The sequence below is a fragment of the Somniosus microcephalus genome, unplaced genomic scaffold (assembly GCF_052327205.1).
Source record: "Somniosus microcephalus isolate GS21.2 unplaced genomic scaffold, FLI_Smic_1.0 unresolved_chr4, whole genome shotgun sequence".
Classification (NCBI taxonomy): Eukaryota; Metazoa; Chordata; class Chondrichthyes; order Squaliformes; family Somniosidae; genus Somniosus; species Somniosus microcephalus.
Window position 1 is genome coordinate 17646152 of NW_028225182.1, and position 24895 is coordinate 17671046.

Here is a 24895-nt window from a genome sequence, read left to right on the forward strand (position 1 = left end):
TTTCGCTCACTCAAATGTATCTGATTAGTGAAGCGAAATAAAGAAAAATTAAAGAATAAGAGGGAAGCCGCTTAGCCCTATTGACAAGAGAATAATCTCACCATACATCTCTTCCGTTCCCATTTCTAACGATGGTTAATTGACCTGACAGGTTCACTATGTATTTTTTTCCACATTACTGACTGACCTCCTGATAATTTCCAGCATTTTCCGTTTCGATTTCAGATTTACAGCAACTTTCTTTTCTCATTTGGAACAAACCCGCTGGCCTTTCATCCACAGCAAGTTTAAACATAATGCTCCCGCCCGGGCTCGAACCGGGGACCTTTCGCGTGTAAAGCGAACGTGATAACCACTACACTACGGGAACCGCTGTGCAAATACGGTCAACACAGGGGAACTGACCAGTGAACACCCTCTGTGCTGATTGGTTCACCTTAAACAGCATCACTCAATATAAAGGATGAGCTCACAAAATCAGCCGCAGTGCAGTCTGGTCAACGAATGCCCTCCTTTCTTTATCAACAGAGGAAGAACAGACATGAATGGGAGTCAAACGCCACAACATTTAATTAGAGGCACAAATACGAGTAGCACATACTTCCACATCATTTCACTAAAAAGTTATTTCACTTGATGTAAACGTTGACTGCATTGTATCTGAAAATGAGCACCGTGTGATGTTTTGTTCACTACTGATTCTATTCTCTGCGAGCAGTGACGCAGAGTTTTTCGTAGTGTAGCGGTTGTCACGTTCACGTCAGAAGCGACAAATACCCGGTTCGACTGCTGGCGGAAAAGTTACATTCGCCAGCAGTTTATGCTGTGCATTGACCAATCCTGTTAATTTTTAAAAAAGAGGCCCCAGATTTCTGCTTTCATAAGCAATTAAGATTTTAAACGAGGTTCCTAAAATGCAATCTGCAAAATTAAATATGGTAAACAGTTCATTACTTACAAAGCGTAAAATGCGTTATTGAAGTGTGTTTCGCCTTTCTTTCATTCTGTAAATTATGGTAATCGGTTATTTAATGGTGATTGCAAAAGATTCAACTTCCAATAGTGGCGGCAAAACGAGCGCTCCTTTGTGATTTGAACCGCGGACTTCTCGGAAATTTAAACAACCACCGAAGTGAAAATCGGACCCCGAGAACGCTGGTTCAAACCTAGCCGAGTGAGGATCTAACCATTGATAAAAGAATTTGTGTGTGTGGCTATTCTTCATGATCAGAGCACCTGAGATCGAGACAGTGTCTTTGCCTTTTCGACCTGTCTTCTGAAGCGCCGCCCGGTCCCACTCCTACAGTTAATGAGCTGTTAGGACGTTAATGTATCCGGGCTGCAGGAGGCCGCCCCAGGCGCAGCAGAGGAGTCCCGGCATTAGTTCTGCGTGGAAACAGTATTTGCCCCTTCTCTCTTCCTCTTCTCCATATCCATGTGCTTTTATTTCTCTATTTCTACTCCCGTCTCAGTTTCCTGAATCATAACATGGTGCGGACATTTTTACAGACGCGCTTTTATATTACTTATTGAAAGGACACACAGTTGGAACGATTGAAACTCCAATTTGAATCCTGTCGCTGACCTTGTGTTTTCCTATTAATCTTTATTGTTCTGCTTCCACATTCTCAATGAGAAACTTCTCAGCCTCAATTTTTAAATAAAATATGACCGACCTCTTTAGTCCGCGACACGCGAGGGGAGATTCTCTAAATCAGCGCCAACTTTCCCCAAATCCTCCTTAAAGTCCCGCTATCTGTGTCCTATATGGGAAATATCATTGAGAATTACTTCACTCACTGTAACGCTGCCATTTGAAAGGTATAAGTCGCCTGTCAATGCGTATTTTATTTACACTGAACCAAGCATGCAAATTATTCCAATTTTCATATTTAATAAACTTGAATGGAGAAACGGCATTAAATTGCCTCCACCCACTTTCAAACCGTTGAGTTTTCGTGTGTTAGCGGAATGCGATAACCACTACACACCGGAAACACTCCAGCACTCGGGTGCACTGCATCGACTCCATAGGAATAGGAGGAGGCCATTCAGCCCCTCGAGCCTGTTGCGCCATTCAATTAGATCAGGACTGGGCTGTATCAACACTTCATTTACCCGCTTTTTTTCCGTAACCCTTAATAACCTTATCCACAAAAATCTATCGACAGCAGCAGCAATCTTGAGCCTAAACGCGCTCCTCTCCCGGATCCAGACAGAAAAGTTTTCTTACTGACGGCCACCCTGCAGATTAATGAATTACATTTGTGAACTTCAGGGCATCAGAGATTCCAGGGATTAAAAGGAAACAAAAGATGAAATGAGCCTCACTGTGGGTCAGTTTTCGCTCACTCAAATGTATCTGATTAGTGAAGCGAAATAAAGAAAAATTAAAGAATAAGAGGGAAGCCGCTTAGCCCTATTGACAAGAGAATAATCTCACCATACATCTCTTCCGTTCCCAGTTCTAACGATGGTTAATTGACCTGAAAGGTTCACTATGTATTTTTTTCCACATTACTGACTGACCTCCTGATAATTTCCAGCATTTTCCGTTTCGATTTCAGATTTACAGCAATTTTCTTTTCTCATTTGGAACAAACCCGCTGGCCTTTCATCCACAGCAAGTTTAAACATAATGCTCCCGCCCGGGCTCGAACTGGGGACCTTTCGCGTGTAAAGCGAACGTGATAACCACTACACTACGGGAACCGCTGTGCAAATACGGTCAACACAGGGGAACTGACCAGTGAACACCCTCTGTGCTGATTGGTTCACCTTAAACAGCATCACTCAATATAAAGGATGAGCTCACAAAATCAGCCGCAGTGCAGTCTGGTCAACGAATGCCCTCCTTTCTTTATCAACAGAGGAAGAACAGACATGAACGGGAGTCAAACGCCACAACATTTAATTAGAGGCACAAATACGAGTAACACATACTTCCACATCATTTCACTAAAAAGTTATTTCACTTGATGTAAACGTTGACTGCAATGTATCTGAAAATGAGCACCGTGTGATGTTTTGTTCACTACTGATTCTATTCTCTGCGAGCAGTGACGCAGAGTTTTTCGTAGTGTAGCGGTTGTCACGTTCACGTCAGAAGCGACAAATACCCGGTTCGACTGCTGGCGGAAAAGTTACATTCGCCAGCAGTTTATGCTGTGCATTGACCAATCCTGTTAATTTTTAAAAAAGATGCCCCAGATTTCTGCTTTCATAAGCAATTAAGATTTTAAACGAGGTTCCTAAAATGCAATCTCAAAATGAAATATGGTAAACAGTTCATTACTTACAAAGCGTAAAATGCGTTATTGAAGTGTGTTTCGCCTTTCTTTCATTCTGTAAATTATGGTAATCGGTTATTTAATGGTGATTGCAAAAGATTCAACTTCCAATAGTGGCGGCAAAACGAGCGCTCCTTTGTGATTTGAACCGCGGACTTCTCGGAAATTTAAACAACCACCGAAGTGAAAATCGGACCCCGAGAACGCTGGTTCAAACCTAGCCGAGTGAGGATCTAACCATTGATAAAAGAATTTGTGTGTGTGGCTATTCTTCATGATCAGAGCACCTGAGATCGAGACAGTGTCTTTGCCTTTTCGACCTGTCTTCTGAAGCGCCGCCCGGTCCCACTCCTACAGTTAATGAGCTGTTAGGACGTTAATGTATCCGGGCTGCAGGAGGCCGCCCCAGGCGCAGCAGAGGAGTCCCGGCATTAGTTCTGCGTGGAAACAGTATTTGCCCCTTCTCTCTTCCTCTTCTCCATATCCATGTGCTTTTATTTCTCTATTTCTACTCCCGTCTCAGTTTCCTGAATCATAACATGGTGCGGACATTTTTACAGACGCGCTTTTATATTACTTATTGAAAGGACACACAGTTGGAACGATTGAAACTCCAATTTGAATCCTGTCGCTGACCTTGTGTTTTCCTATTAATCATTACTGTTCTGCTTCCACATTCTCAATGAGAAACTTCTCAGCCTCAATTTTTAAATAAAATATGACCGACCTCTTTAGTCCGCGACACGCGAGGGGAGATTCTCTAAATCAGCGCCAACTTTCCCCAAATCCTCCTTAAAGTCCCGCTATCTGTGTCCTATATGGGAAATATCATTGAGGATTACTTCACTCACTGTAACGCTGCCATTTGAAAGGTATAAGTCGCCTGTCAATGCGTATTTTATTTACACTGAACCAAGCATGCAAATTATTCCAATTTTCATATTTAATAAACTTGAATGGAGAAACGGCATTAAATTGCCTCCACCCACTTTCAAACCGTTGAGTTTTCGTGTGTTAGCGGAATGCGATAACCACTACACACCGCAAACACTCCAGCACTCGGGTGCACTGCATCGACTCCATAGGAATAGGCCATTCAGCCCCTCGAGCCTGTTGCGCCATTCAATTAGATCAGGACTGGGCTGTATCAACACTTCATTTACCCGCTTTTTTTCCGTAACCCTTAATAACCTTATCCACAAAAATCTATCGACAGTAGCAGCAATCTTGAGCCTAAACGCGCTCCTCTCCCGGATCCAGACAGAAAAGTTTTCTTACTGACGGCCACCCTGCAGATTAATGAATTACATTTCTTCAGGGCATCAGAGATTCCAGGGATTAAAAGGGAACAAAAGATGAAATGAGCCTCACTGTGGGTCAGTTTTCGCTCACTCAAATGTATCTGATTAGTGAAGCGAAATAAAGAAAAATTAAAGAATAAGAGGGAAGCTGCTTAGCCCTATTGACAAGAGAATAATCTCACCATACATCTCTTCCGTTCCCAGTTCTAACGATGGTTAATTGACCTGAAAGGATCACTATGTATTTTTTTCCACATTACTGACTGACCTCCTGATAATTTCCAGCATTTTCCGTTTCGATTTCAGATTTACAGCCATTTTCTTTTCTCATTTGGAACAAACCCGCTGGCCTTTCATCCACAGCAAGTTTAAACATAATGCTCCCGCCCGGGCTCGAACCGGTGACCTTTCGCGTGTAAAGCGAACGTGATAACCACTACACTACGGGAACCGCTGTGCAAATACGGTCAACACAGGGGAACTGACCAGTGAACACCCTCTGTGCTGATTGGTTCACCTTAAACAGCATCACTCAATATAAAGGATGAGCTCACAAAATCAGCCGCAGTGCAGTCTGGTCAACGACAGCCCTCCTTTCTTTATCAACAGAGGAAGAACAGACATGAACGGGAGTCAAACGCCACAACATTTAATTAGAGGCACAAATACGAGTAACACATACTTCCACATCATTTCACTAAAAAGTTATTTCACTTGATGTAAACGTTGACTGCATTGTATCTGGAAATGAGCACCGTGTGATTTGAACCGCGGACTTCTCGGAAATTTCAACAACCACCGAAGTGAAAATCGGACCCCGAGAACGTTGGCTCAAACCTAGCCGAGTGAGGATCTAACCACTGATAAAAGAATTTGTGTGTGTGGCTATTCTTCATGATCAGAGCATTGAGACGAGAAAGTGTCTTTGCCTTTTCGGCCTTTCTTCTGAAGCGCCGCCCGGTCCCACTCCTACAGTTAATGAGCTGTTAGGACGTTAATGTATCCGGGCTGCAGGAGGCCGCCCCAGGCGCAGCAAAGGGGTCCCGGTATTTGTTCTGCGTGGAAACAGTGTTTTCCCCTTCTCTCTTCCTCTTCTCTATATCCATGTGCTTTTATTTCTCTGTTTCTACTCCCGTCTCAGTTTCCTGAATCATAACATGGCGGGGACATTTTTACAGACGCGCTTTTATGTTACTTATTGAAAGGACACACAGTTGGAACGATTGAAACTGCAATTTGAATCCTGTCGCTGACCTTGTGTTTTCCTAATAATCTTTATTGTTCTGCTTCCACATTCTCAATGGAAAACTTCTCAACCGCAATTTTTAAATAAAATATGACCGACATCTTTAGTCAGCGACACGCGAGGGGAGATTCCCTAAATCAGCGCCAACTTTCCCCAAATCCTCCTTAAAGTCCCGCTATCTATGTCCTATATGGGAAATATCATTGAGAATTACTTCACTCACTGTAACGCTGCCATTTGAAAGGTATGAGTCGCCTGTCAATGCGTATTTTATTTATACTGAACCAAGCATGCAAATTATTCCAGTTTTCATATTTACTAAACTTGAATGCAGAAACGGCATTAAATTGCCTCCACCCACTTTGGAACCGTTGAGTTTTCGTGTGTTAGCGGAATGCGATAACCACGACACACCTCCATCGACTCCACAGGAACAAGAGGAGGCCATTCAGCCCCTCGAGCCTGTTGCGCCATTCAATTAGATCAGGACTGGGCTGTATCATCACATCATTTACCCGCTTTGTTTCCGTAACCCTTAATACACTTATCCACAAAAATCTATCGACAGTAGCAGCAATCTTGAGCCTAAGCGCGCTCCTCTCCCGGATCCAGACAGAAGACGCTTCTTACTGACGGCCACCCTGCAGATTAATGAATTACATTTCTGAACTTCAGGGCATCAGAGATTCCAGGGATTAAAAGGGAACAAAAGATGAAATGGGCCTCACTGTGGGTCAGTTTTCGCTCACTCAAATGTATCTGATTAGTGAAGTGAAATAAAGAAAAATTAACGAATAAGAGAGAAGCCGCTTAACCCTATTGACAGGAGAGTAATCTCACCATACATCTCTCCCGTTCCCAGTTCTAACGAAGGGTAAGTGACCTGAAAGTTTCACTCTGTATTTTTATCCACAGATACTGCCTGACCGCCTGATAATTTCCAGCATTTTCCGTTTCTATTTCAGATTTACAGCAATTTTCTTTTGTCATTCGGAACAAACGCGCTGGCTGTTCATTTACAGCAAGTTTAAACATAATGTTCCCGCCCGGGCTCGAACCGGGTACTTGTCGCGTGCAACGTGAACGTGGTAACCACTACACTACGGGAACCGCAGCACGCAGCCCTACCACACAGGGGAACTGACCAGTGAACTCCCTCTGTTCTGATTGGTTGACCTTAAACAGCATCACTCAATATAAAGGATGAGCTCACAAAACCAGCCGCATTGCAGTCTGGTCAACGAATGCCCTCCTTTCTTTATCAACAGAGGAAGAACAGACATGAACGGGAGTCAGACGCCACAACATTTAATTAGAGGCACAAATACGAGAAACACATACTTCCACATCATTTCACTAAAACATTGTTTCACTTGATGTAAACGTTGACTGCATTGTATCTGAAAATGAGCACCGTGTGATATTTTGTTCACTATTGATTCTATTCTCTGCGAGCAGTGTCGCAGAGTTTTTCGTAGTGTAGCGGTTGTCATGTTCACGTCAGAGGAGACTGAAATGGACGGGTTTGTTGCGGTGTGTGAAATATGGTGACGATCTATGGTTATTATCCAAGGCGACGCTGCAGGATCCTTTAAAGATCTCCCGCGGATCCATTGAAACCAGCCGAATGTGCAGCTTTGAGAGGGGCTTTCAGTTTGAACCGGGCACCATTTCTAGAACATAATGTTTCCCCCAGGATCGAGCCGGTGACTTTTCGCCTGTGAGGTGAACATGATAAACCGCTACACTACGGAAACCTCTGCTTAGCTAAACATCCAGAAAGCACTGTTCAGCGAGAAGGTGACATGCTGAATTCCAGATTCTGGATTTATTTCCTTTCACTGCCATTTCTCTGACCGAAACTGCACAAGTCAAAAATGTTCCGTTTAAAGTCATTAAACTCTCGAATTTCCACGTCGCCCCCGAATCTTCTGAATCAGATGCCTCCAGTTTTCCCACTCAATCAATGTCCCTTTGCAATTTTCTGCTCCTATCCTCACTAATTACTGTGCCACTGTCAGACTTGGTTTACGGTTATCGATCGTAGGATCCGGAATGCACTGCCTGAAAGGGTGCTGGAGGCAGATTCAATGGTGGTTTTCTAAAGGCAGTTTCATAAGTAGCTGTATGATTGTCTGATTCACTGAGATCACCTCTCGTTCTTCTAAACCCCAGGGAGTATAGGCCCAATCTACTCAATCGCTCCTCATAGGACAGCCCTCTCATTGCAGGAATCAGTCTAGTGAACCTTCTCACACCCCATCTAAGGCAAGTATATCCTTCAACAGGTAAGGTGACCAAAACTCAAATACGGGTTTGATCTGCTGGTAGTAAGCAAGCAAGGATCTGCGAGATATTACACTTTGTATAAGTGTTCCCTGGTGGTCTCGTGGTTAGGATTCGGCGCTCTCATCGCCGCGACCCATTGGTTCTTACAAAACTGTTTCATAAAATAATTCAAGTCTGTTAGACACTTAATAATTCTCTTAATCGACCCACTGCTTCTTGTTGCACACTGAAGGGAATGCTAACATGTTTTCCAGGTGATAGTCAAACTTTAGTAACATTTTTGTAGAATCAGACAGCACAGAAGGAGCCCATTAAGCCCCATCGTGCCTGTGCCGGCTCTTTGAAAGAACTATTCAATGAGTCCCACTGCCCTGCTCTTTCCCCATAGCCCTGCAAGTGTTTCTTTTTCAACTACATTTCCCTTTTGAAAGTTAATGTTGAATCTATGATTCTATGACACTGTTTTTATTTTTACACGGCCTGGTTCACAGTTCTGAATATTGTCCATACGCCGCAAGTTTAATTGTTGTTCAGAAGCTGCTCGACCTGTTGTGTATTTTGAGCAGTTTCCCAGTTTATTTCCCTGTGATGTGATGATTGTGGGGGCTCGGTGTGTGTAACTGGATTTGCTGCAGTCCGCCGGCAGCAGGTGGTGAAAGCGGGCCAGAGACAGTGACTGACAGGTGAGCTAGATTTCCTTACACACCTTGGAATTCAGGAGAACCTGGTTCATGGTTTGCAGAGCAAACTGCTAAAATAAAGTGTGTAAAATGAGAAGGGAAAAAATTCATGACATGCAAAGCATGGAAATTACTGTGTGAAATGGGCCTCGGATAATATTAATGTCAATATTTTCTGCCTGACATGGTGGTGGAAGCAGATTAAATTTTAACTTTCAAAGGGGGAGGAAATTGAAAAAGAAAGGGCTTTGGGAAAAGAGCAGGGCAGTGGGAATTATTGGATCGCTCTTTCAAAGAGGCACAGGCACTATGGGCCGAATGGCCTCCTTCTGTTCTGTCTGATTCTATGATTCTATAATAAGCTATCGCTGTTTGTCTGTCACCCAGTAAACTTGTTATTAATTCCTGCAGTGAGCAACACAATGTTGTGGGTTGATTAATGATGATTGAAACAATTATAAAGGGTCTGACTGACTTGAATTATCCCTAAATACCTTTGGTTAACAAAAATCTCTCAATCACAGATTAAAATGAGCAATTGATGTTGTACCTTGAAAGAGCTATCCAAATATTCCCACTCCGCTGCTCTTCCCCCATAGCCCTGCTGACACTCCTGCCAGTGGAAACTGTTTCCCCCATAATTTTGAACAACTCTCTTAAATCTCCCCTGAAATGTGATTAATGAAGGTCAATGTGGGCAAATGTCAAGTCATCCACTAAGAAAGATCGGTCAGTCTATGATCTGAAAACATTGACAGAGAATATTTTTTTGCTGTGAAATAGCCGGTCCTGTTTAATTTAACAGAAGTTGCCCCAGATCCTTGCTCTCACAAGCAATGAACATTTGAAAGCATTCTCCTAAAATACGATGTGTAAAATGAGATATGGGTTAAAAGTTCAGCACATGCAAGAGCAAAATAATTCACTGTATGTCAACTGTCCCTCAGTAACCATATTTTAATGTATTTCATTCTGCAAAAGAAAGTTATTGGTTAATGAATGATGCTTTCCCGTGAAAGCAACATAAACGTTTAACGAAATGCTTTCCCCCAACGTGGGGCTCGAACTAACGAACACTGAAATTAAGAGTCTTACACTCTGGCGACCGAGCTCGCCGGGTCTGATCACTTTGAACGTCTTTGTCGCTGATTGCAGCGAGGCGCCTGGTGGCTCCGCTCCAGGGGTTTAACTTGTTCTGCAAACCATGAACCAGTTCTCCTGAATTCCAAGGTGTGTAAGAAAATCAAGCATCAAAAGCCCTTTCATTAACCACAGGGCTTCAGGCAATGTTCTGATCGCAAAGCGCTTTTAGACACAAAACTACGGCATCTTTCCAGCAATCTGAGAAGCAGAGTTCTCATCTTCAGTTTCTTCAGGTAATCCACTCCCCAGGTCATTACCTTCTTTATTCAGGGCTATGGGTAGAAGCAAGTGCCGAGAGAGGACAGGTGAGCTGGCAATAGCAGCAATCTTTATAAACCCAGTATATCCAGCTCGGTGCTGATAGTTTTTGGGACAGGCTCCAGTTCTTCATCAATGATGACAGGTTCTGGTCTCGGAAACATCTGCTTGTCAATATCTCTTGCCTATTTCCCGGTGTTTCCCGATTCTATCTGTCTCTCTGGCTCTGTTTATTCTATGTGTGGCCACCTGCAGGTTGATTTTGAACGAATAACTGTATTTGTGAATAGTAAAATTAAATACATGAAGGCATCAGGCGCTTCTCTCCCTGACATTGGGGAAACAGTGAGACAGACTTTAGAGCAAGGATCTGGTTATTGTGAAACAGCAAAGACAATAGTAACTCCGGGATTATCCAAAAGGACAGTGATCTCGACGTGATTTGAACACGCAGCCTTCTGATTTGGAGTCAGACGCGCTACCGTTGCGCCACCGTTGCGCCACGCGCTCCACACTGCAAACAGGGATGTCTGTATATATACACGTTTATCAAACACTGTTTCATTTCTCTTGCCTTGGAGTAATGAACGGGCTTTAAAATCCCCACCCACTCGAGTCCCCCGGGTGTCAGACAGCATCAGAAGCAGCGCTCACCTGTCACTCACCGTCTCACGCCCGCTTTCACCACCTGCTGCCCGCGGACTGCAGCAAATCCAATTACACACACCGAGCCCCCACAATCATCACATCACAGGGAAATAAACTGGGAAACTGCTCAAAATACACAACAGGTCGAGCAGCTTCTGAAAAACAATTAAACTTGCGGCGGGAAACAATATTCGGAACTGCAAACAAGGCTGTGTAAAAATATAAACTGTGTGTGTGAGCCGAGGCCCTAAGCTCTGGAATTCCCTCCCTAAACCTCTCCGCCTCTCTTTCCTCCTTTAAGACACTCCTTAAAATCTATCACTTTCACCAAGCTTTTGGTCACCTGTCCTAATATCTCCTTATGTGGCTCGGTGTCAAATTCTGTCTGATAATCGCTCCTGTGAAGCGCCTTGGGACGTTTCACTACTTTAAAGGCGCTACATAAATACAAGTTGTTGTTGTGTACATGGGTCTGGTGTTTATATATAAAATGGGTGTTTATAGAACGAGTACGATTTGTAAATAGTGGTGAACGGTTATTTTTCAGACTGGAGGGAAGTATAAAGTGCTGTTCCCCAGGGGTCGGTATTTGGACCGCTGCACTTTTTGATATATATTAATGACCTGGACTTGGGCATACTGGGTAGAATTTCAAAGTTTGCAAATGGCAGGAAACTCAGAAATGTAGTAAATAATGAAACGGAAAGTAACAGAGTTCATGAGGGTATCTACAGAGTGGTGAAATGGGCAGAGACACAGCAGATGTAATTTAACACAGAGAAGTGTGAAGTGATCCATTTTGGTAGGAAGATTCAACTGAGGAAATATGAACTAAATGGTACAATTTTAAATCCTGTGCAGGAACAGAGAGACCTGGGGGTGTATTTATCTATCTTTGAAGGTGGCGGGACAAGCTGAGAAGACTGTTAAAAAGCGTACGGTATTCTTGGCTTTATTAACAGAGCCATAGAGTACAAAAGCAAGGAAGTAATACTAACCTTTATACATCATTGGTTAGGCCACAGCTGGAGGATTCTGGGCACAAGATTTTAGGAAGGATGTGAAGGCAGAAAAGATTTACAAGCATGTTTCGGGGGATGAGGCACTTCAGTTCCATGGATAGACTGGAGAAGCTGGGGTTGTCTCCTTAGAGCAGAGAAGATTGCGAGAAGTTCAAAATCACCAGAGGCCTAGACAGGGCCGTGTCCTAGGCCCAACCATCTTCAGCTGCTTCATCAATTACCTTCCCTCCAAAATAAGGCCAGCAATGGGGATGTTCGCTGAAGTCTGCACAGAAGGAAATGCATTGGATGGTGCCGACATGGATTTTAGGAAGGCGTTTGATTAAAATACCACATAGAAGGCTGGTTAATAAAATTGAGTCTGTTGGAATAGGTGGGTCAGTGGCAGCTTGGATAAGGAATTGGCTTAAGGCTAGAAAACAGCGAGTTGTGGTAAATGGCTGTTTTTCACACTGGAGGATGGTAGACAATGGTGTTTCCTAAGGGTCAGTGCTGGGGCCATTGCTTTTGTGATATTTATAAATTACCTGGATATTGGAATACAGAGTATAATTTCTAAATTTGCCGACGACACCAAACTTGGGGGTGTAACAAACAGTGAAGGTGATACCAATAGACTGCAGCAGGGCATAGAAAGGGTAGCAGAATGGGCAGAAAAATGGCAGATGGAATTTAATACAGAGAGGTGTGAGGTGATGCAGTTTGGCAGAAGGAACAGCGAGAGGCAATACACACGTAATGGCAGTTTTAAAGAGTGTGCAGTGAAAGAGGAACCTGGGAGTTAATGTGCATAGGTCCTTGAAGGTGGCAGGACATATGGATAGAGTGATTAACAAACATATAGGATAAAACTTCATAAATAGAGGTATTGAGTACAAAAGTAGAGAAGTTATGCTGAACCTTTATAAAGCGCTGGTTAGGCCACAACTGGAGTATTGCATCCAGTTCTGGTCACCACACTTTAGGAAGGATGAGAAGGCCATTGAGAGGGTGCAGAGGAGATTTACCAGAATGGTTCTGGGGATGGGGGACCTTAGCTATAAGGACAGGTTGGAGAAGCTGCATTTGTTTTCATTACAACAACAACAACTTCTATTTATATAGCGCCCTTAACATAGTAAAACGTCCCAAGGCGCGGCACAGGTGTATTTTAAGACAAAGGAGGTTGAGTGGTGAGTTGATAGAGGCGGACAACATTATCATGAGTTTGAATAGGCTAGACGGGGAAAGGCTGTTCCGACTAGTTGATGTTAAAAGGGCTAGGGGCCACAGATTTAAGATTTTGGGTAAGAGATACAGGGGGAACGTTGGGAAAACATTTTTTACGCAGCGAGTGTTGAGGACCTGGAATTCGCTGCCGACAGAAGTGGTGGAAATGGAGACACACACTGTTTTCAAGTGGATAATGGATAGGCACTTGAGGGAAATAAACATACCGGGCTACGGGGATAGAGCGGGGGAATGGGACTGACTGGATTGCTCTAAAGAACACCAGCACGAACTCGATGGGCCGAATGGCCTCCTTCTGTGCCGTTATGACTCTATGACTATGAACTATAGAGCAGTGGTAATGGAGCCTTCAACTATCCTAATATAGCTGAGAATCAGGCTCAATATAGAAAGTTCAGAGGAGAAGTGAAAAGGAAAATAAGAGGGGCAAAGAGAGGGTCTGAGAATAGAATGGCAGCTAACATAAAAGGTAATCCCAAAGTCTTCTATAGGCATATATTACCAAGTTTAACGACACTAAGTTAGTGGCAGAATAAGTAGTGTGGATGGGAGCAGAAAATTGCAAAGGGACATTGAATGAGTTGGCAAAATTAGAGGCATCAGATTCAGAAGATTCGAGGGAAGACATTTCGGGACTTTAATGAGTTAGAAAGTGTTCGATCCGTGGTTCAGTGGATAAATAATCACACGGATGCTGTACATTAACAAATAACAGGTCTTTACTGAAGGAGGGTAATCTCTAGACTGGGGTACAGAGGCATGCGCAAAGCTTATATACCGGTGTGGTCACTGCCGGTACTACAGTATACAGGAGCTGTAAAAAGTAGTTCTGACTTAAAGGCACATACACTACAATTCCCCCCCTTTTAGATTAATAATACCCCTTTAATATTCAAATAACAATTACATTTTTACATGTACATCAAATAACAAAAGTCCATTTATAGATTCAGTCTTTGGGGCGGCTTCCTGACCCTTTCGGGATAGCGCCTTTCCAGAGGTTCTTGTTCTTGATGCAGAGGCGATTCTGACCCCTTTTCATTGGGTAGTTCATCGGGTTCCACTGCTACTGGGTCTGAAGTAGATGCTACCGGTATGTTGGGTTCATCCCCAGGTACTCGAGACATGGGGTTGATGCATTCCTGTGACGCTAAGATCTGATCGACGTGGCGTCTCACAATGTTCTCCCCGACATCCACTGTATACATTAATGGCCCCTGCCTTGTACATACCGTTCCGGGTTGCCACTTCTCTGTTCGATAGTCATGGGCCAAGACTGGTTGCCCTACATTGAAGCTCCTTGTCGGCTTCTCATTGATGTGCTGGAATTGTTTGTCCTCAACATTTCTTCGCACATTTGGTCTGAGCAAGTCCAGACGAGATCTCAACCTTCGGTTAAAGAACATCATGGCCGGGGTCTGGTTGGTAACTGCATATGTCGCGTTTCGGTAGGCTAATAAGAAATTGTCCATCTTATGCTGTAGTGGAATTTCCTCATCGCACATGGCCTTTATCGCCTTCTTAAAGGTTTGTACGAACCTCTCAGCCAATCCATTGGTGGCTGGATGATATGGGGCGGATGTGTAATGCCTTACCCCATTCCTTTTCATGAATTTTTGGAACTCGTCGGCCACAAACTGTGGTCCATTATCAGAGCAGATCTGCTCTGGCAAACCGTTTCTGGCAAATATGGTCCGTAGGACTGCAATCGTTTTCTTTGTAGTGGTTGAAGACATCTTTATCACCTCAGGCCACTTTGAATGAGCATCCACTGCTATTAAGATCATTGAGTCCATGAATGGACCAGCGAAATCAATGCGCACCCATTGCCATGGAGAGTAGGGCCACTCCCATGGGTGTAGAGGGGCACGTGGTGGTGCATTTTGGACCTTCTGGCATCCTAAGCAGCTCTTAGTTAGGTCTTCGATTTGTTGATCGATTCCCGGCCACCACACATAAGCCGTAGCAAGGCTTTTCATTTTCACTCCCCCCAGATGACATTCATGTAGCTCATTTAGCACTCTCTCCCTTAACTTGGTGGAATCACCACTCTAGATCCACACATTACTGTCCCCTGGCATACTGACAGCTGTTCTCTTCTGGATGAGAATGCTGGAAACAGTGAGTTGCCATGTGTTGGCCATCCCCTCACCGTCAATTCATATACCCGTGACAGTGTCGGATCATTGCGGGTCTCCTTCTCTATATCCGCGTTTGTTACTGGCAATTGTTCAATTATCGACGAATAAAATATCTTGATAGGGTCCACTGCTGGTGCTTCCTCCACAGTAGGCAGTGGCAGGCGCGATAGCCCATCAGCATTCCCATGCTGTTTCATGCCTTTATATTGTATTTCATATTGATTCGCCCCTAGAAACAGGGACCATCTTTGTAACTGCTGTGCAGTCATTACTGGCACGTCCTTCTTAGGATTAAAGTTGGAAACAAATGGTTGGTGGTCAGTCAGCAAGGTGAACTTCTGCCCATGCAGATAGCGGTTGAATTTTTTTACTTCCCATACTAGGCTGAGGGCCTCCCTGTCAATCTGGGCATAGTTGCGCTCGGCTGAGATTAGTGACCGAGACGCAAAGGCTACTGGCCTCTCCAACCCATCTGGGAATTTGTGCGACAGCACCACTCCAATGCCGTAGGGTGATGCATCACATGCCAAACGAATTGGTAGTGCTGGGTTGAAATGGGCCAACACCTGTTTTGATATGATCAATTCTTTACACTTCTGGAAAGCTCGTCTACATTCGTCATCCCACCTCCATGGTAACCCTGTTTGCAGTGGGGTGTTCAGCGGGTGTAGACAAATTTGGTAAGAACTTGTGGTAATAGTTTACCAGCGCGAGGAACGACCTCAGTTGTGACACATTTTCCGGTGCTGGAGCCTTGACTACTGCCTCAATCTTGTCAGGGGACTTATGTAACACCTCTTCATTGATGACGTGGCTGCAATACGAGATCTATTTCTGGAACAACTCGCACTTGTGGCGATTAGCTCGTAGCCCATACTCCTTTAATCTGGTGAGCACCTTCTCCAAGTTAGCGAGTTGATCACCGTAATTTTCGCCCGTGACCAAGATGTCGTCCAAATAACACTGGGTCCCTGGAATCCCTTGCGGGACCTGATCCATCGCCTTTTGCCAGATAGCCAGAGCCGAGGCTGCTCCAAACACCAGCCGGTTGTATTGATAGAGACCTTTATGAGTGTTGATCGTAAGGTAATGTTTCGAAGCTTCTTCTACCTGCATTTGCAAGTACGCCTGGGCTAGATCAATTTTGGTGAAGCGTTTACCTCAGATAGCGAGGCAAAAATATCCTCAATTCGTGGAAGCGGATATTGCACCATGTGAAGGACTGGGTTCACTGTCACCTTAAAATCCCCACAGATGCAGACCTTCTTTGGTTCCCCAGGTGTATTACTCAACGACCTCTTCATTACAGGAACGATGGGTGTAGCCCACTCGCTCCAGTCCACTTTGGACAGTACTCCTGAACGTTCCAACCCTTCCAGCTCTGCTTCAACAGCTGGTCTGATCGCATAAGGCACTGGTGTGGCCTTCAGAAACTTTGGGCTTGCATTTTCCTCTATTTTAATCGTTGCTGTTATTCCTTTTAGTGTTCCTAGTCCCTCCTGGAACACTTCTTTTGCGTCAGTTAGCATTTTTGACAGTCGTCCAGGTGTGACGTCGTCATCCTTTTTGGCCTCAACTTTCAGTGCCTGTATGGAATGCCAATCTAATTGTATCTTCTGGATCCATTCACGTCCTAGCAGTGGTGGTCCTCCATTTGGCAATACATATATATCCATTTTAGGTATTTCCTGGCCTTTATATGTCACTTTCACCCTTATTTTTCCTTTGGGGTAGACTTTTTGCCCCGTATAAATCTTCAAGACAATCTCTGTAGCTTTCAAGGGTATGTGTGAAAATAGCCGCTTGTAGTCTCTTTGATTTATGACTGTTAGAGCTGACCCTGTGTCCAATTCCATTTCCACTTGGACTCCGTCTATCTTGAGTGTAACCCAGATAGTCTGGTGATCCTCCATTTCGGTTACATTATGTAGTTTCAGACAACCCAGCTCCTTGCTTCCGGAGTGTGTGTCACTTTTCTGTTCGTCTGAACCACTGTCCATCACCTGGTATACCTTTTTGTACTTCTCCTGTGGAGATTTCTTACTGTTGGTTTTCTTCCCAGACCTGCAGACTCTTGCTATGTGTCCTGCTTTCCCACACTGTCTGCACACTTGGTCCTTGAACCAACAATCTTTCTGGTCATGTGCTGTTCTGCCGCAGCGATAGCACTTCCCTGTTCCATAGGTCATTTCGTTGGTGCCATATTCTTGCGGTCTCCATTGTATCTCTGCAGCGCCCCTTGCGGCTGCTTCATGTGATACTGCCATACTGAAAGCTTTGTCCAGCGTAAGGTCCTTTTCTGATAGAAGCCGTTTCTGGGTCCCTTCACTTTTTAGCCCACACACAAACTTGTCCCTTAACGTGTCTGCTAGTCCCGCTCCAAACTGGCAGTATTTCGATAGCTTGTGCACTTCCGTTAGGTACTCAGCATTGCTTTCGCCTTTGTGTTGGTTCCTTTTATGGAACTTAAATTGTTCTGCTATCAGCAGCGGTGTGGGGTTTAAGTGGTCCTGTAGGATTTCTACTATGCTTTCAAAATTCTTGTTTACCGGCTTGTCTGGGGTTATTAGATTTCGCAGTAACCCATAAGTTTTTGCACCCATGGAATTTAACAGAACCAGCGCTTTATTAGCATCTGGCACTTCATTCACCCTGCAGTACACCTCAATACGTTCCACATATGTCGCCCAATCTTAGACTTCATTGTCGAACATAGAGATACTGCCACTCTTCGGCATCCTTGGTTGTGCATTAACTATCACCAATGGCGCCTCCCGTGCTTCCCCTCCTTCTCCGCTGGCACAAAATGGCATCTCCCACGCTTTCCTTCCTTCCTGCGCTCGCTCTTCTTCTCCGCTGCGGTTTCTCAAAATGGCATCTCTCGCACTCTTCCTTCTTCTCCGCGGCTCAATGGCGTCCCTTGTGCTGTCCCTGCTTCTCCGTGGCTCAATGGCGTCTCCTGCGCTCTTCCTGCTTCTCCGCGGCTCAATGGCGTCTCCCCTTGCTTCGCCCCATGGACCCTGATCAGCCCATGATCCCTGGCTGTGCTCTGCGTGTTCTTCTTTTGATAATTTTCGATGCCGCTCAGTCTAGAACCTGGCTGTTTCTTACCCTCTCTCTTTCTGGTTTGCAGTATTTTTCCTCGACGCCGCTCGGTGTTCAACCCCCGGCTGCGCCCTGCGCTCTTCACCCTCTGTCTTACCCCATCGACGCTGCTCGGCTCTCTGCCGTCAGTCGGCTCCAGCTGCCACTGCTCAGGAAGGGTCTGCTCTGGATGCTCTGGACCTGTCGCCGGTCTCTTACTGCTCGTTGTGGCTGGGGAACCAATCACGGCTCTCCACAGCCTCCCCAGCGAAGTTGGACCTCTGCCTGACTGCTGGGCGGTTGCTCGTGGTCAACGCCCGTGTTCCTGACCTCGACTACTTTTTTTTTTCTTTTATGTTGCAGGTAGATTCGAATCGACACTCGTCGCCGCTGTTAGATCCGTGGTTCAGTGGATACATAATCACACGGATGCTGTACATTAACAAATAACAGGTCTTTACTGGAGGAGGGTAAACTCTAGACTGGGGTACAGAGGCATGCGCAAAGCTTATATACCGGTGTGGTCACTGCCGGTACTACAGTATACAGGAGCTGTAAAAAGTAGTTCTGACTTAAAGGCACATACACTACAGAAAGGAACATTGTTGAAGTGTACAGTTTTGTTCAGAGAATGTTAGTGATGGGAAATTAAGTCAGAATCTGGGCGTCAGCATTTCACCTTCTCCCTGAACAGATTTTTCTGGAGGCGGCGTGCATCAATGGTTTCCGTAGTGTAGCGGTTATCACGTTCGCTTTACACGCGAAAGATCCCCGGTTCGATCCCGGGCAGAAACATTATGGTCAAGAGTATTATTTACGTACAGTAAATTAATATACAGTGTGTAAAATCAGATAGGTGATAAAATTTCATCAATGAATAAAGTTTCGCAAATTATTAAAGTTAAGTTATTGAAGTTTCGACTGTCCCTCAGTGTGAGCATTTCTTTCATTCTGCTAAATCAACGCTGTCGGTTAATGAATGGTGATTAAAACAATTAAACCACTAAACTACCAGAAAACACTTTAAAGAGTTTATCACAATTGCTAATATTTCTTATCTTTTTTCTTTTGTTTTTTCAGCCCTTGGTCCGTTTCAGCTCCTGACTGCGGGTATTCCTCTGATTAAACTTGAACAAAATGCAATATCACGGAGCCCCGGCCTTGGTTAACGCCAACAGATCTAAGTCGCATTTCAGGCACGGAGACAAACCCATTAATTACTCGCTCTTCCCCAGCTCCAGTGCTCAGGTTGTTATTGTCCATCCCAGGGACCCGGGCCAAACCTCCCCATACACCGAGCACAGGCTCAGGAAAACCCAGGGGAGATTATATCCCGGTCACTGAGCCTCCGAGCAACATTGAACAAGCACCCGGACTGAAACTTTCTAAATCCGGAAGTGAGAACTTGCAAGTGAGCTTTCCAACAGTCAGGCTGGTCGGGAGATCTATGGCGCTGCGTTCAAATCGCACTCTTCTGAAAGCGTGCGTTCAAATCCCACTTCTCACTTTGCTTATATTTAATTACTAAGTGCAACTCATTTCTTTTGACGCCACTGTGAAACGCTTTGGGGCATCCCTCAAAAGTGGGATTCAGTGGTTCACCTGCTCGCTTAACATTTCCATCTGACCTGGTACTGAAAGTGGAGACGTTTCCGCAGTGTAGGAGCTATCAGGTACGCGGAATCATTTTGTTGGATCTTGCTCCTCTTGCAGGTCCAGGGGCGGGTTTGCTCTCCTGTGAAAGGACATAAGAACATAAGAACAAAAGAATTAGAAGCAGGAGTAGGCCATATGGCCCCCCAGCCTGCTCCGCCATTCAATCAGATAATGGCTGATCATCGACCTTAACTCCACTTTCCTGCCTATCCACATGTCCCTTGATTCCACTACAGTCCCAGAATCTATCGATCTCTGCCCTGAATATACTCAACGAATGAGCACCAACAGCACTTTGGGGCAGAGATTTCCAGGGAAAGTGGCTGCAATCCTTTTATATCTTACAATGGCTGATGTCACAAGCACCGAACATATTTAAGCAAACTCCTAAATTAGAGTGTGTAAAATCAGAAGGGATAAAATTTCATGACATGCAAAGCAGGGAAATTACTGTGTGAAATGGGACGTGGATAACATTAATATCAATATTTTTCTGCCAGACAGGGTGGTGGAAGCAGATTCAATATTAACTTTCAAAAGGGAAATAAATTGAAAAAGAAACACTTGCAGGGCTTTGGGAAAAGAGCAGGGGAGTGGGAATAATTGGATCTCTCTTTCAAAGAGCCAGCACAGGCACTATGGGCCGAATGGCCTCCTTCTGTGCTGGCTGATTCTATGGTTCTATAATAAGTTATTACAGTTTGTCTGTCTCCCAGTAAACTTGTTAGCAATTCCTGCAGTGAGCAACACAATGTTGTGGGTTGATTAATGATTATTGAAACAATTATAAAGAGTCTCACTGACTTGACTCAGCCCTTATTACCTTTGGTTAACAAAAATCTATCAATCGCAGATTAAAATGAACAATTGATGCAGCATCTTTGAAAGAGCTATCCAATCAGTCCCACTCCGCTGCTCTTCCCCCATAGCCTCGCTGACCCTCCTGCCAGTGGAAACTGTTTCCCCATAATTTCGATCACCTCTATTAATTCTCCCCTGAACTGCGATTAATGGAGTTCAATGTGGGCAAGTGTCAGATCATCCACTTTGGGTCCACGAACGATCGGTCAGTGTTTGGTCTGAAAACATTATGTCAGGGAATATTTTTTCTGTGAAAAAACCGGTCCTGTTAAATTTAACAAATTTGTCTCAGATCCCTGCTCTTACAAGCAATGAACATTTTAAACCACTCTCGTAAAATCCAATGTATAAAATGAGATGAGTTAAAAGTTCAGCACATGAAAAGAGCAAAATAAATGACTGAACTTTCGACTGTCCCTCAGTCACCATATTAGAATAGTTTTCATCCTGCAAAAAAGGTTATCGGTTAATTAATGGTGATTAAAACATTTCTTATTTTTTCACATTAGTTGCATGTTAATTATTTACTTAAATATCTTCACTTTAATTAATTAAAAACGGTGATGTCAAAGTTATTTCCCTAACCGGGAATCGAACCCGGGTCACACTCACTGATAAGACCAGGTTATTGAATCATTTAAGGGTGTCCTCGAAAAATATCACTCTGCTAAATTAAAAACACGGCTACCATGTGCTTCGGTGTTGAAGAAGGGGATTGAACATGACAATAAAAAAACGCCAGATAGCACCCACGGGTGACAGGAACGCGTCTATTGCGAAGTAACCGCTGAGCTAAAGCTGACATCGAGCAACAAGCGGGAAACCGCTCAGTATAAAGGATGAGCTCACAAATATCAGGCACAGTGCAATCTGGTCAACGTCAAGCACCTCCTTTCTTATTCAACAGAGGAAGAAGAGACATGAGTGTGAATCAGACGCCACAAACTTTAATTAAAGGCACAAATACTTACAAATCTTTTCACTGTAAAATGTTTTTGTTAAGTCTGTGAGTTGTTCAAGTAATTAATACTCAGACTTAATCAGTAACAATAAAACAGGTCTTTACTGGTTGGAGGTAGGGACTACACTGAATACAAGATTACTGCACAGTGCTTATATACCGGTGTGTTCACCCCCGGTATTACGTCTACAGCAGCCTGAGAAAGTAGTACATCTCTTAAGGTGGAACAGGCTTAAGCTCTCTTAAGGTGGAACAGGTTACATACACAACAGTTTTCACTTTATTTCAAAGCTGACTGCATTTAATCTGAATGTCAGCACCATGGGATTTTAGTTCGCAACTGTTTCTATTTTCTGATCACGGTGGAAATAACCGGTCCTGTTCAATTTGACAAATATTGCCCCAGGTTCCTGGTGTCATCAGCAATGAACAATTTAAAACAGACTCCTAAAGCACAGTGTGTAAAATGAGATATGGGCAACAGTATAAGTTATTGAACTGTCGACTCTCCCTCAGTTAGCATTTCTTTCATTGAGCCAAAGAAAACTATCGGTTAATTCATGATGCTTTACCGTGAAAGCAACAAACAAAAAGTTTAACAAAAACCTTCGGCCAACGTGGGCCCCGGTCCCACGATCGTGCTACCGACTGAGCTCGCATAGCCTGATCACTTTGAGTATCTATTGTCACTGATCAGCGCTGGTACAGTAATTAGTGTGGATGGGAGCAGGGAAATGCAAAGGGACATTGATTGAGTGGCAAACTGGAGGCATATGATTCAGAAGATTCAGGGGTGACGCGGAAATTCGAAAGTTTAATGACTTTCAAAGGAACATTTTTGACTTGTGCAGTTTCAGTCAGAGAAATGTTAGTGAAAGGAAATTAATCCAGAATCTGGGATTCAGCATTTCACCTTCTCGCTAAACAGTTCTGAACAGAGGTTTCTATAGTCTAGTGGTTATCACGTTGGCCTCACACGCGAAAAGTCCCTGATTCAATCCCGGGCGGGAAAGATTATGTTCGAAAATGGTTCCTGGTTCGAAACTGGATAGGAATCGTCATCATTAAAATAGAACAAATATGAAAATGGAAACATTCATCTTGTAATTAAATATAAATAAAATATCGCATAGAGCTCGTATATTACCTGGGCCCCGACCATTCTTCACAGACTCAAACTCAACAGATACCGACAGTCTCACTCCGGATTCCCTGTTCTAACTGACTCTACCTGGTTCACACTGCGCTGCTCATTAATGATTCTTCAATCAGTGAATTACAGGGTTTGGCGGCACAGTGATTATGTTACTCGACTTGTAATCCAGAGGAAAATTGGAATGGTGGGGAGACAATTGCCCAGTGCTCGCTGGTGGGAGAGGTTTGCCTTGAGGGGGAAGCGATGAATCGCCATTGCAGTGCTGGTCCCCGCCACAAACTCTGTTCCTCAACCACCGACTTCATGATGATCTGGAGACCTGAGTTCTAATACAGCATCAAGGTTGCAAGCTGCCTGGTTCAGCCTCAGTGACCAGGGATTGGGATGAAGTCGGTGGCTGTGGAACGGAGTTTGTGTCGGGGACCAGCACCGCAATGGCGATACATCGCTGCCCCCTCAAGGCTACTTGTAAACCTCGCCCAGCAGCAATATTGGCAAAACTGGACAATTTTATCTCCACCATTCCATTTTGGCCCGGCCTTTTCTCATCCATACCTTCAGCTTCGACACTTCCCGCTGCTGAGCAGCCAATCACACAGCTGCCATCAAAATTACTTTAATTTGTCCAAATTTTACAACCGAGATTTAAACTCGGATCACTGCATTCAAAGTCCAGAGTGCGCACCATTACCCCACAGGAGCCTCACGCAGAGTTCTGAAGCCAATTTGCTTTTTAACAAATTAATTCTCTTTTCTCCAACTCACCTGCCATCCACAGCTGCTGAGCATTTCCATCAATTTCTGTTTTTATTTCAAACTTCCAGCATCCGCAGCATTTTGTCTTGTGTTAGAAAAGCAAACGGGATCCTGGGCTTTACAGACAGAGGCATAGAGGGCAAAAGGAAGGAAGTTATACCAAACCTTTGGAGTATTGTGTGTAATTCGGGCACTGCGCTTTAGGACGGATGCGGGACTTCAGTTCCGTGGAGTAGTGGAGAAGAAGAGGCTGTTCTCCTCAGAGCAGAGAAGATAAGGGGAGATTTTGTCGACGTGTTCAATATCATGAAGAGTTTTAATAAAGTAAACAAGGAGAACATTTTCCACCGACAGAAGTGTTGCTAACCAGAAAACACATATTAAAGTGATTGGATAAAGTATCAGTAATAAGGTTCTCTCGGGCTTTTGTTGGCCGATTTACTGGTAAAGCTGGGAATTGAGGGGAAACTGGTTCATGGTTTGTAACACAAGCAGTGCGCGGGGTCAGACCGGCCCGGCTAGCTCAGTCGGTAGAGCCTGAGACTCTTAATCTCAGGGGCGGTTTGTGTTTCAAATTATTGGGCTGGTTTCACAGGCGATCCCCAGCTCTAAATCCCCCGGCACCTCTCGGTCAATGACTCTTTCAAAAAATGCGATTCAACAACATTATCAGGGAACCTGAAGTGTTTATAAACACCGGAAGCTGACACACCAGGGAAGACCTCACAGTGTTGGACACAGAGTGAAATACACTGAAGTGTTTATAAAAAGTTACAGAACACAACACGTGTGTAAAATTCCCCGTTGTTTTCTCGGCCCTGATGGGTTGTGAAGGGAGAGATGGGCCGAAGTCCCACTGAGCCGCACTGACCCCGAGCCAAGGTGAAATTAAAGTCTGTTCAATCTTTAGCAGCGGGCGGCTGGAGAGAGACAAGATTCCGGAATCAAGGAGAGATTTTCTTATTTTGTTGAACTGCATTTATATGAAACACTCATTGACCGAGCTGGGAATCGCCTTTAAAATCAGCCCAAAATTTAAAACGCAAACTCCCCACCGTGGGGATGAAGTATCCGACACTCCACCGACTGGGCTAGCCGGACTGGTCTGTCGCAAGGACCCTGCCTGTGCTCCAGTTTCCTCTCAATTCCCCGGTTTATCAGTAAATCCACCAG

The 24895-nt window shown here is 44.3% G+C and overlaps 4 non-coding genes across 4 annotated transcripts; 1 reads left to right on the forward strand and 3 right to left on the reverse strand.

Annotated features, from left to right (window-relative positions):
* Nucleotides 1-297: 297 nt before the first annotated feature.
* Nucleotides 298-370, reverse strand: trnav-uac (transfer RNA valine (anticodon UAC)). The gene has a single exon. It is a non-coding gene; the product is annotated as a tRNA-Val (tRNA).
* Nucleotides 371-2639: 2269 nt separating this feature from the next.
* On the reverse strand, nt 2640-2712 carry trnav-uac (transfer RNA valine (anticodon UAC)). The gene has a single exon. It is a non-coding gene; the product is annotated as a tRNA-Val (tRNA).
* A 2257-nt stretch (nt 2713-4969) lies between these two features.
* On the reverse strand, nt 4970-5042 carry trnav-uac (transfer RNA valine (anticodon UAC)). Its single transcript has one exon. It is a non-coding gene; the product is annotated as a tRNA-Val (tRNA).
* A 14012-nt stretch (nt 5043-19054) lies between these two features.
* On the forward strand, nt 19055-19127 carry trnav-uac (transfer RNA valine (anticodon UAC)). The gene has a single exon. It is a non-coding gene; the product is annotated as a tRNA-Val (tRNA).
* Nucleotides 19128-24895: the final 5768 nt, after the last annotated feature.